Source organism: Pseudorca crassidens, chromosome 1 (assembly GCF_039906515.1).
Source record: "Pseudorca crassidens isolate mPseCra1 chromosome 1, mPseCra1.hap1, whole genome shotgun sequence".
Lineage (NCBI taxonomy): Eukaryota > Metazoa > Chordata > Mammalia > Artiodactyla > Delphinidae > Pseudorca > Pseudorca crassidens.
Genome location: NC_090296.1, coordinates 39,414,690 through 39,428,570, shown reverse-complemented (window position 1 = coordinate 39,428,570; position 13,881 = coordinate 39,414,690). Strand labels below are relative to the sequence as shown.

The 13,881-nt window shown below is 36.5% G+C and overlaps 1 pseudogene; it reads right to left on the bottom strand.

The window, feature by feature from the left end:
• The window catches only part of LOC137203776 (protein tyrosine phosphatase type IVA 3 pseudogene), a 60,260-nt pseudogene extending 58,961 nt beyond the window's left edge, over nucleotides 1-1,299 (bottom strand).
• Between the last annotated feature and the right edge of the window lie 12,582 nt (nucleotides 1,300-13,881).

Sequence of the window (13,881 nt, the reverse complement as noted above, 5' to 3'; positions counted from 1 at the left end):
CACTAGGGTATTCGTACACTGGTTATTTCTAAGCCTTCAAAATCTTTCAATTGATGAAATAACGAAGCATTCCCTGAAGCATTCAGAATGCTGGAGCCATGCCATGTACCTTGGAGAAATGGGAATGGCCTCTCTTTCCCTACTATATATCACACATTGTGACGTGGATTCCAAATAACAGTATCTATAACACCCAGTCTCAAAGGATACCTAGTAAAAGAGATTGTTGCCTTCTGTAATGATTAAGGTGGGCATTAGGGGGGTGCATCCTGAAACAAAGAAATAAAACAGTATGAAAATTAATAGATTGGAAGTAATACCATTATGATAGTTAGGGTCCAGATAAAAATGGGGTCTGAATTAATGAAATGGGACAAGAAAGGACAAACCAGTTTTGAGGAACGTAACAGAGACTGACTGGACATGGGATGCTAGGGACTGTGGGGATTTCAGAGAGATGATGATGTGGAAAGAAGAGTACATTTATACAATTTTGAATAAATAAAATTTGAACTGCCAGTGGGATTCAAGTGGCAGCTTTCAATGTAGAGATCTGTATGATAAAAACAACCCCAAAGATTTCAAATAACGGCAAGTACAAGCATTTAGATAAAATTACAGGAAAATTGTTGTAAAAACAGCAATTCCAAGTAATGACTAAATGATGAGTCAAGAAATAAATGGGTGTTTTTTTATCGTGCCCAAACGACACTGAATTACACAAAATATAGTTTAAATAAGTACAACAGGGGGATTCTGATCAAGGTGGCAGAGTAAGAGGGCATGGAGCTCACCTCTGCCCATGAACATATCAAAAATACATCTACGTGTAGAACAATTCTCACCGAAAACTAACTGGAAACTGGCAGAAGGACTTCTGTAAGACCAAAGCTTTAAGAAAGATCCACAGGTAATTGGGTTAGAAGAGGAGAAAAGCAATCCATTTGGGCCCTGTGCCCCTGGGAGGGGACTCAGAGAAAAAGGGAGATTATACGGGTGGACACATAACCTGAGGAGTGAGCATTTCAAGCCGCAGGTTGAGTGCTGCCGTCCTGGGGTCCCAGGAGGGAGAGACAAGACTCCTTGGCTGGTTGGAGGACCACTGTGACTAACAGAAGGGCTGTAAGAAGCCTGGACTGGCGCTCGCTGGTTTGCTCCCAGGCAGGGCAGAGAGAAGTCTATGCTTGCGGTTGCAGGGTTTCCCACAACTGACTCACTGAGTGCCACAGGCTGTGCCAAGCAAACACTCCGGCTCCGCTCACTGTACGCCACAGTGCAGTACTGGATCTTGGTAGCCATGCCATGGGACTGGCTTGACCATGGGTCAAAGACTTGACCATGGGATGCAGAGGTAACCCCGTCCTGGGGCAGAGGCTGGGTGGGCGGCTGTAGCCATTGTTGACGCTTATTCAAGCAGCGCCTCGGAAGCAGCCCAGACCTCTGACAGCGCCGCTCCACCACAGCTCACCCATCCCCAGTACATGCCGAGAGCCCACATGGGTCCCACCTGCCCCGCGGGCGGTTCCACGACAGGGCAGAGGTGGCGGAAGCCGAGGGCAGTGATGGGCTGTGAGGGACAAAGGGGACTTGCACCTGAGGCTGCCCGGGCCGCGCATTGGACCTCAGCCTGTGACTGACTTGAGCCGAAGCCTGCACAGGCCCCAGTGCTTTAGCACTTCCCACCGGGTTCAGGGAGAGGGCAAAACAGACACTTGGAGGGAACAAAACCAGTTCTGGCCTGACCCTTAGGGCTTCTGCTCCAGAAATCTGGGATTAGGCCTCCCCACCAATAGGGTGGTGATGGCCACAGAGAGGAAGTCCTGCCCCGCACCTGGCGTCAGCTCTAGCCCCTTCATCTCCAACCCCACCCCATACCGGGGTGATAGCTGCCAGCACACCCTGAGGAAAGACTTCCTTCTTCCCCTTAATCCTTTAAACGTCTTTGTCTTTAATTCTTTGAACCTATTTGTTTATCATAGCCTGCTTTAAAGTCTTTGCCTGATTAATCCAACATCTGAGTCACTGTGCGTCAGTTCCTATAGACTACTTTTTATTGTATTGACTCTAAGTCATAGTTTTCTATTTCTTAAATGTCTACTAATATTTTCTTTTGTACTTGACATTGTAAATGAGACATTTTTAGAAACTCTGAAGTCTGTTATCTTCCCCTGGAAGGTGATTATTGTTCTAATTCAATGTTCAGTTCCTGGCTGAACATCATGAACTTGTGTATGCTGTTTTACATGTTGTTAGTGGGGATCTCTAAGAAGCTTACTACATTTCCCAAGCCCTTCTAACTTGATAGGACTCAATATTTAAACACTGCCTCCCCTGTATACGTGGCCAGGGCAGGGTTTTAGCCTTTATTAGGGCAGATCTAGAGTAGGTCCTTTTTGTTGTTGTTTGTTTTAAAGATAGGGGTTTCTGATGTCTCAGCTGAATGTCCACCATGTTAGAAGAATGTTTACAAGTTTTCTACACCCTGGCTGAGCTCAATTCCATACCAGCTGTAATCCAGTAAGCCCCATGCTGTCTTGCCCTGCCCACGCACAGTTCCCCCCACTGCCAAGAACCCACTGGGAAACCCTCTACACAATTGCCTAATCTCCAATGTCTTTCCCCACATATTCCAATGACTTAAGTTGCCAGGAGGTCTTGATATCTGACTCCTAAATTCAGCATGACTTCCATGCTGTACTCTGGCTCAGTGTGCTGTGGTCAGAATATGATGTCCAGGTAGGTAGCTGCTCTGATTACAGATCTCACCTTCAGTTTCTCGGCTCTCATGGATTGCACTTTTGTATTGCCTGTTGTACAGTGCCCGAATGCTATTGCTTCATATATTTTGTTCAGTTTTATGACTATTTACAAGAAGACGACGAGTCTAGTAGAGTTTTTTCTTTATAACCATTTAGATTTGGTGATGGGATCGATTCATCTTTCTAGGTCAGTGCTATCTAAGAGAACTTTATGCAATGATGGAAAAGTTTTACACCCCTGCTACCCAATAAAGGAGCTACTAGCCACATACGGTTACCAAGCACTTAAAATGTGGCTAGTGACACTGAAGACCTGGACCTTTAAGTATTACTTAAATTTAAATAATCACACAAGGGTAGTAGCTATCATATTGGACAATGCAGTTCTGAGTAATAGGGATAAAAGCACATAACTCAAGCCAGAACAACTGCCTTATTTGAGTACCTCATCTTAATACTGTTATTTGAGTCAGTTTTCTAGCTAGCTTTGTTTTTTTTTTATTTATAGTTTGTTTGGTTCTCAGAAAATTGCTCACCCCAGTCATCATGACTCATTTTTTCTTTGATATGTGTGTTTATCTGATAGTTCTGTTTCTGCATTGCATCCCACATGATGCCAGTCTTGACTCCCACTCTTTTATTTCCTGATTTAGCCTGTTTGCTTGACATTGGTCCAGAGTTTTGCTCAAAAAAATTTCAGTGTAAGTACTAGGTCTCTAATAAATAGAAACTGTGTTCTAACCATACTGAAAACCACAATAGCACTGTATGCTGTGCCTCACCACGAGTTCATCTCTCTATTTTTATATTTTGACTCTAAGACTAAACTGGAGATTTGCATTTAGGAGAGGGTCAGAATTTAGAGAAACATTGATTGGAATTACCTGGATTTATCAAGAAACATAAATAATCAGACCAAAGTTTGTTTTCCTCATATTGGTCTCAATTTATACCATTAGAATATTATGTCAAAACTAGATCATTTTTATTCCTAGCTATATTTTGAAATCAGAATTCAGTGTGGAAGTAAAATCAGAGCTAAGCATAAATCTACTTGGCCAACCTAAAGACAGGGGTGTTTGTCTCTTAGATTTCAACATCTACCTACTGGAATGTAACAGAAATATAAATACATAAAATCTATACATTAAAATGAACAGGTTATGGGAGAATTAGATATGTCTATCTGAAAAAAATAAAATGATTGCAAACTTCTTATGGTTGCTAGCTCTTGATGTTTTGCTTTCAAAATTGTGTTGTGTGAGTGGGTGTGAGAGAGAGAGAGATATAGGGGAAACATGATTGCTTAACTATTTGATCACATAAAAGAAATACAAATTTGCCACTTACATGGACTATGGACCATCTATATTTTTGCATTTATATTATGATAATTGCATGTCATTAAATGTGTGCTATATTTGTCTAATCATTTTATTTTACCATAATGCTAATTATGACTCTTATACTTCGTAGTTTATTGCTTTGTAACATAGTACTTAATGCCTTTACAAGTTAAAAACACTAAAGAAAGATAACATGGTTAACTAATGCATTTCAATTGCCAGTATATTTGTTACTGTGGAAATATGCTGATAAAATACATCTATAAATAAAAATGCTGATGAGAATGAAAATAATTAATAGTTATTATTATCTAAAACATAGGACTGAAAGGAACCATGAAATAGTATTTCCCAATTTCCATTATGAAAGCAGAGCCACTGTTATTTTGTTTAAAAAAAAAGTCACCATCTTTTTTTCATGACATACTCCTTATAATCAAACCCATTGGCTTAAATTTATGTTCATTTTTTCTTACTCTGTAATCAGTGGAGATATGTAATATAAAACAGTTGCTATCCAGATAAAATTCTATTCTTATTAAAACCATAGAAAATTAGTAGTATTTTGTTTGACATGTTCTTATATTGTATTACACCATTTGACTAAACATCTCAATGTTTCAACTACACAGCATGCACTTCATAGATAAAGACTCCATATTCCTCTTCTCTTCTTGTCCTCCATAACACCTAATTTGGTGTTTTATATAGAAGCACTCTAGTTATTTGAAATGACACAGACGTGCCCCCTCACATATTTAAAATGTGGAAATTTGGACCTATCTCTCTAACAGCCTGAAATCACTACGGGCTCTCCCACCCTATGCTCTATTTCCCTGTGGATTTGAACTTAAGCTTCTTATGCTTCTTAACCTGCCTGTCTGACTATTCCCAAGTGGAGATCCTGGATTACTTCAGACTCCTCTATTGTGATTAGCCAGCACAATATGCACTAACTATTAAATACCTGAGATAGTAAAAGATGTTGGTTAGCTCCGATGGGTTGGTCGTCCAATTTTCAGTCTTTCCAATGGTGACATGGGCACCATGCTATGCAAATAGGGACAGACACCATAAGCAAATATACCAGATTGGAGAGAAGTGGAGGGAATGAGAAGAGGAGAGGACATAGAGATAATCAGCTCAGTGTCTGTGACATTTAAAAGATTTTGAGAACAAAGCAGAGAATGAAAAGACTTGAGGAAGTGATTTATGCTTTCAGGTTTTTGCTTCAGAAGAAAATAAATATTTATTTAATTTATAAACTTAACTTGCTGACATAGTGATAGTCTTATTTGATTTTGTTTAACATAACTTGCCAGGGAAGGGAGACGAGAGGGATTGAGGACAAGGAAAATATGAGGAAATTCAGGGTAGAGAGATGAAGTTTTGTAGAAAAGACTGAAAAGAGGGACATTGGCCAGAAGCCAGACTTCTTGCAGAGGAAGCTAGCATCCTAGGCTGTGGCTTGAAGGGATTACTCCCAGCAACTACCTGGTTTACACCTTCTCTCTTTGCAGATCATGTCTTTCAACTTCCCTTCTCCAAGGAATTAAAGTTGTTTTTTTAAAAAAAAGCACATTTCTTTTAATTTACAACATTCCAAATAACTGTGTCCATGTTTCAAGGATAATCGTAAGGACTGTTGCTTCCTCACAAACCTATAGTCAACCTGACATATATTTGGCATTGATGCCAGATATTCCATTGTTTGGTTAGAAAGGCAATTTAGAACATCTTTTAAAATAAAAATAACTCCATAATTGGGATCAATAGAAATAAGAGAGTACATGACTGCCACTCTTTCTAGAAGAGCTCGACACTAGTCTTGAATATCCAAAAGAGAAAGAGAATAACATTTTTAGTATTCAACCATATTATTTTCACAATGGTGGTGAGAAAACTCTTGAATAAAGTCACCATTTTAACGTTGTTTATCATTTCAAACCCTTAACTTATAAACAAACTTGTGCAAAATAACATCGTGTATATTGGAAACCAGCAGTAACGAGATCGGACAAAAACACAAGAATGCCCTGAACAGTAATTTGAAAGAAAAACATGTTGACTGCAAATATCTTGGATATACAAAACGCTAGATGATAATGTTGATTATCTGAGACATTTTGATGACTTAAGCTCATTACTATGATTCATAAAAAGTAACTGTCAATCATACTTAACATAATAAACATTCTTATACCAATTACCCTAAAGAAACAAAGCCTGTTCTACTGTATTAGCTTGTGTCTACAGTAGCCCAACTTATTTGATTTAGTGTAAACATCAGCCTGGTGTTAACCATTCATCAGTGCTTTGTTTATGTAAGTTACTTTTATGCAAAGCAAACTTTCCATGCTCAATAATTGGGTCCAGACAATCAAATTCATTTATTGTATCTCTTGTCAACCTTCAAACAATTATTTATGAATGTACTGACTCTAATTTTATAATTGTATCATATACAAGCAAAATTTTCAGTTCTGCTATTCAATTTTACTCCTAAAAGTACAGGCAATTAAATAAAGGTTAATCTGAATTTGTGATTCATGATGTAGCAATGCTGGTCAAGATAAGGAACTCTAGCTTATTTTCCTTTGTCTTAAGTGGATTCTAATACTTTCCTGGTGTTAATTAAATATTGAAAGACTTCTCTTTTCTAACCAGGACAATGGAATTAGAAACAGTTCAAAGCATGCACAGCTAGGAAATATAGCATAAGCATGGTTTTAAGGAGAAAACTTTATTATTCATAATACCTTGCAATGTGTTGTCCTTTCTTTACCAAAATGATGCTTTGGACAGCTGAGAGAATTTTGTAATTATTTTCATAGTAATAAAGATGATAATACTTTTACATTGAGCTGAGCTGACCACTAAATCTGTCTCCTGTTGTGACCATTTTGCCATATTTACTAGGTGGTTGGCATTAATAGGATGCTGAAATAATCCTTAGAGCAGTTCATCTGTACTTTTTAATCCCGCATGTTGAATTTTTTCCCAATATTTTAATTTCAAAAATTTTTGTTGTTGTTTTGTTTTCTGATAACTTCTTCTTCAGATCAGTCAGTTCTTACTTTACAAATGCAGTATCATTTCAAATCACTGTGAGGATACCAATTAGAATTATTTTTCTTTCTTGTAGTAATCTCTAATTTTTTCAGGGGCATTTTTTTTGTTACTTCATGTTATATAACTTTCATTCTATTTATTTTCCTCAAATATTTGGTCACCTTTGGTTTTGTATTTGTTAATGAAAGGTAACTGGCATGTATACATAATACAAAATATTTTAATACATAAAGCTATATTTATGAATAGACATACAAATTGTTTCCAGCTGCACAGTGTTTTTCTTTCATATTTATACATCCTAATATGAATTAAAAATGAAACATATTTTGGGAAATTTTTTTTCAATTTAAATATATAGAAATAAAAGAGTAACAGGGAGACTTGTGCTTCTAGACATTTTGGAATAGTTGGTATAGGATATGTAGCACAGTGGGGCTTCCCTGGCGGCGCAGTGCTTAAGAATCCACCTGCCAATGCAGGCACATGGGTTTGAGCCCTGGTCCGGGAAGATCCCACATGCCACGGAGCAACTAAGCCCGTGCACCACAACTACTGAGCCTGCGCTCTAGAGCCTGCATGCCACAACTACTGAAGCCCGCACGTGTAGAGCCCATGCTCTGCAACAAGAGAAGCCACCGCAATGAGAAGCCCGTGCATGGCAACGAAGAGTAGCCCCCACTCGCCGCAACTAGAGAAAGCCTGCGCACAGCAATGAAGACCCAACGCAGCCAAAAGTAAATTTTTTAAAAAAAATTAAAAAAAATTTAAAAAACCCCCAATTTTTCTCCTTTCTAAGTTTCTTTAAAAGATAACTGTGAAAGCAAAAAAAATATTATCACTGTATTTTGGCTATATAACCATATGTAGAAGTAAAAGGTATGAAAAGAAACTGCAAAGAATAAGAGGGGTAAAGGGTAACATACTGCTCTAAGTTCCATGTATTATTTGGGAAATGGTATATTATTCTTTGAAAATACATCATGATAAGCTGAATATGCATATTTTAAACACCAGAGCAACCACTAATTTAATGGATATAGGTATAGCTAATAAACCAAAATGAGAGAAAGTGAAATACTAAGAGATACTAACTTAATCCAAAATAACATAGGAAAAGAGGAAAAATAAAATGAAGGATATGGGGTAAATAGAAAAAATATCAAGATAATAGACTTAAAACCTAGCCATGTAAGTGATTACATTAAATATAAATATTCTGAACACTCAAATTAAAAGATAGAGATTGCCATACAGGATATAAAAAGTCTCAAATATGCTATCTACATGAAACATTTTAAATATAAATAAATATAGAGCTTAAGAGTAAAAGATAAAAAAAGATAGATCATAAAAACACATAAGAAAATTGGAGTCATTATATCAATACCAAAGAGAACTACAGAACAAAGAATACTACAACACAAAATAAAGTGACATTTCATAATGATAAAGTGTCAATTCATCAAGGAAACAAAATTATTGGAAAAATAGTATTAGTCAAAATTGAAACCCATACTTTCATAAAACTAGAAATAAAAGGGAACACTCAGCCTGATAAAGGACATCCATGCAAACTTGGTAGTTAATAGTGAAAGAGAAACTCTCCTTCTTAAGACTGGGAATGGGGCAAACATGTATGCTCTCATGCCGTCAACACTGTAGACTAAGTTCTAGACAGTGCAACAAGTCAAGAAAAAGAAATAAAATACCTACAGATAGCAAAAAATAAGTAAAACAGTATTTGCAGACAACATGATTGTGTATATAAACAATTCTAAAGGATCTACAAAAATGCTATTAGAATTAATAATATAGCAAGTTTTCAGGATAGTAGGTCAACATACAAAAATCAGGGTTTTTTATTCTTTAAGTTTCAGGTGTACAGCATTGTAATTGGACATCTGTATACACTACAAAATGATCACTGTAAGTCTAGTTACCATCCATTACAATACAGTTGACCTCCTTCACCAATTTTTCACCAATTCCCCTAGACCCTAACCCACTTGCCCTCTGATAACCAGCAATCTGTTCTGTATCTATAGTTTATTTTGTTTGTTTGTTTTGTTTATTTAGATTCCACCTATGAGTGAAATCATACAGTATTTGTCTTTCTCTCTCTGACTTATTTCACATAGCATAATACCTGCAAGTTACATCCATGTTGTCCCAAGTGGAAGGACTTTATTCTTTTACAGGGCTGAGTAGTATTCCACTGTATATATACCATATCCTCTTTATTCACTCATCTATCCATAGACACTTAGGTTGTTTCCTTATCTTAGGTATTGCAAATAATGCTGTATATATCTTTTCAAATTAATGTTTTGTGTTTTTTGGATAAATGCCCTGAAGTGGAATGTCTGGGTCATATGGTATTTCTATTCTTAATTGTTTGAGGAATCTCCATACTGCTTTCCACAGTGCCTGCACCAATTTATAGTCCTACCAACAGCATATGAGGGTGCCCTTTTCTCCACATCCTTTCTAACATTTGTTATTTCTTGTGTTTTTATAACAGTCATTCTAACAGGTGTGCGGTGTTTCTGATTTAATAATTAGTGATGCTGAAGATATTTTCATGTGTTTATTGTCCATCTGTATATCTTCTTTGAAAAATGTCTATTCAGATGCCCTGCCCACTTTTAATTGGGTTGTTTTGGTTTTTGTTGTTGAGTTTTAGGAGTTCTTTATATATTTTGATATTAATCTCTTATTGGATATATGATTTGCAAGCAGTTTCTCTAATTCTGTAGGTTGCCTTTTCATTTTGATAACGGTTTCCTCTGATGTGTCAAAGCTTTTGAGTTTGATGTAGTCCCATTTGTTTATTTTTCCCTTGCCTTTGAAGTTAGAGCCACAGAAGCATCACTAAGACCAATGTCAATAAGGTTACCCTACTTTTTTTTCTAGGAATTTTATGGTTTCAGGTCTTATATTCAAGACCTTTAATCCATTTTGAATTAATTTTGTGTATGCTATAAAAGATAGTGGTCTAGTTTTACTCTTTTTCATGTGACTGTCCAGTTTTCCCAGCACCATTTACTGAAAAGACTGCCCTTTCTCCATTGTATGCTCTTTGTTCCTTTGTTGTAAATTAGTTTTCCATATGGATGAGGTTTTTCATTTTTCTTTTTCTTTTTTTTGGGGGGGGTCTATACTAACAATGAACAATTAAAAAATAAAACTAAAAGAGAAAGTAGTTGAAATCCATGTATCTGACAAAGGACCTTTATCCACAAAATATAAAGAACTCTTTTACTCAATAAGGAGGTGAATTACTAAAAAAAAATGTATAGCAAGAGCACTTCCAGCTTCCAAGCTGACCTTAGAAGTTGTCATTCCTATCCTCACAACAAGAAAAAAAAACTGAGCAAACTGAATATCAACAACTCTTCTTAGAACCGTCAGAGAACTGAGGTCACAAGACAAACTACTGCTCTGAAATTCGGAGAGACAGACAAGCAGATACAGAGAATCACAACGTGTAGAGAGCAGAAGCCCCTATCAGTGGGAACACTTCAAACTGTAACTGATGAACTACTGGAGGCTCAGTGTAGGGTAGTCTGAGTGTTGATATTTCCAAGGGGGCCCATTCTTAAGGGATCCCCACACTTTCATGTGATTTACCTCCAGGAACCCCATTGGGTTCTCACTGTGAAAAATCAGAAAAAAATTCCCTTGTGCTTCCAGAATGGATTAAAAAAAGAAGTGGTACTCCTATATAATGGAACGATATTCAGCAATAAAAAGAAACAAACTACTCTATACCAAGAACATGAATGGCTACCAAAACCAATATGCTGAATAAAATAAGCTAGACACAAGAGTCCATATAGTAGAATTCCATTTACATGAAATTCTAATCTATAGTGATAGGAAGCAGATCACTGGTTGCTTGGGGCCAGGTTAGGAGAATTGCTGTTAAGAAGCATTAGGGAACTTTGTGGGGTAAAGGAAATATACAGTTACACATATTTACCAAAACTTACTCAACTGTCCATTTAAGTGAGTACAATTTATGTAAATTATCCTTCAATAAAATTGACTCTAAAAAACACTAGTATAAATTTTGGGGGTGAGAAGATTGACAAGATATTCTATAATTCACATGGAAAAAATAACAAGAATATCCAGAAAAATTCTGAAATATAAGGATAACAATAACCTGGCAAAGCGGTAGTCTCCAAATTGAAATAAAGAAGTCCATGTATTAAAATAACATTTATTATATCATCTTTTTTTTAATGTACATGTTTTAAATTTAATTTTTTTGGAGTATAGCTGGTTTACAGTGTTGCGTTACTTTCAGGTGTACAGCTAAGTGATTCGGTTATACATATACATATATCCATTCTTTTTCAGATTCTTTTCCCATCTAGGTTATTACAGATTATTGAGTAGATTTCCCTGTGCTATACAGTAGGTCCTTGTTGATTATTTATTTTATATGTAGTAGTGTGTATTTATCTATTTTATATATAGTAGTGTGTATATGTTAATCCCAAACTCCTAATTTATCCCTCCCCACCATGTTTTCCCTTTGGTAACCATAAGTGTTTTTGTTTTGTTTTGTTTTTTGCGGTGCACGGGCCTCTCACTGTTGTGGCCTCTCCCGTTGTGGAGCACAGGCTCCGGACGTGCAGGCTCCGGACGCACAGGCTCAGCAGCCACGGCTCACGGGCCTAGCCGCTCCACAGCATGTGGGATCTTCCCGGACTGGGGCACGAACCCGTGTCCCCTGCATCGGCAGGCGGACTCAACCACTGCGCCACCAGGGAAGCCCCATAAGTGTTTTTGAAGTCTGTGAGTCTGTTTTGTATATACGTTCATTTGTATCATTTTTTTTTTAGATTCCACATATAAGTGATATCATATGATATTTGTCTTTCTCTGCCTGACTTACTTCACTTAGTATGTTAATCTCCAGGTCCATCCATGTTGGTGAAAATGGCACCATTTTGCACCATTATTTCATTCTTTTTTATAGCTAATAGCCCACGGTACCACATCTTCTTTATCCATTCCTCTGTCAATGGATATTTAGGTTGCTTTCATGTCTTGGCTATTGTAAATAGTGCTGTAATGAACATTGGGGTGCATGTATCTTTTCAAATTATGGTTTTCTCCAAATATATGCCCGGGAGTGGGATTGCAGAATCACAAGTACTGAAACTGAAACTGTGATTTAAAAATTCCCAACAAACAAAAGCCCAGGACCAGATGACTTCACAGGCAAATTCTATCAAACATTCAGAGAAGAGTTAACACCTGCCCTTCTGAAATTTTTCCAAAAAGTTGGAGAGGAAGAAATACTCCTAAACTCATTCTATCAGGCTACCATCACCCTGATAACAAAACCAGACAAAAATACCACAGCAAAAGAAAATTACAGGTCAATATCACTGATGAACATAGACACAAAAATCCTCAACAAAATACTAGCAAACCAAATCCAACAATACATTAAAAGGATCATACACCATGATCAAGTGGGATTTATCCCAGGGATGCAAGGATTCTTCAGTATCCACACATCAATCAGTGTGATACACCACATCAACAAACTGAAGAATAAAAACCATATTGTCATCTCAATAGATGCAGAAAAAGCTTTAGACAAAATTCAACACCGATTTATGATTAGAAACTCTCCAGAAAGTGGGCATAAAGGGAAACTATCTCAACATAATAAAAGCCGTATATGACAAACACACAGCTAAACATCCTTCTCAATGGTTAAGAGCTGAGAGCATTTCCTCTAAGATCAGGAATAAGACAAGAATGTCCACTCTTGCCACTTTTATTCAACATAGTTTTGGAAGTCAATCAGAGAAGAAAAAGAAATAAATGTACCCAGATTGGAAAAGAAGTAAAACTATCACAGTTTGCAGATGACATGATATTATACATAGAAAATCCTAAAGATGCTACCAGAAAACTGCTAGAACTCATCAAGGAATTTGGTAAATTTGCAGGATACAAAATCAATATGCAGAAATCTCTTTCATTTCTATACATTAACAATGAAAGATGAGACAGAGAATTTAAGGAAACAATCCCATTTACCATCACATCAAAAAGAATAAAATACCTAGGAATATTATGTCATCTTAAACCAAGATTAAATTATATTTCTGAGGAAAGAGGATTGATAAACTTCAATATAAAATATATTAAATGAGATATTTAATGTATGAATATTCCTACCATTAACTATTAGCAGTATATACCTTATGCTTGACTTGATAAAACATTGCAATAACACAATTACACAAGTGCGTTTAACTTAAGTTAAATTTGAAACATTTTCCTGGATTATAGAAGGCTTGGGAGACAAGTTAATGTAAAAATTCCTGGTCAGCCATGAGTCAAATGAGCATAAATTTGGATTGATTTTTAAATGAGCAGAATTTGGACTGCTCTTTAGTGCAGTTCAGAGTTATTAAACTATTTATTTTGAATTAAGTATTAAAACTCTTACAAAGGCTTGTTGAAAAGCCTGCTCTAAAATATATCATACACCTTATTTCACATGGAAATGAATAAATATCTCAATCTCAGTATAGAATCCAATTAGACTTTCTTCAATTCAGTTTTGATCCAGAATAGCTCTGACTGACCCGTTAGAAGAATTAGAAACTTTTTAGAATAAAAGGAGAATGCTTCAGGATCTTCTATCTTTTGAGTTTGTTTTCTCT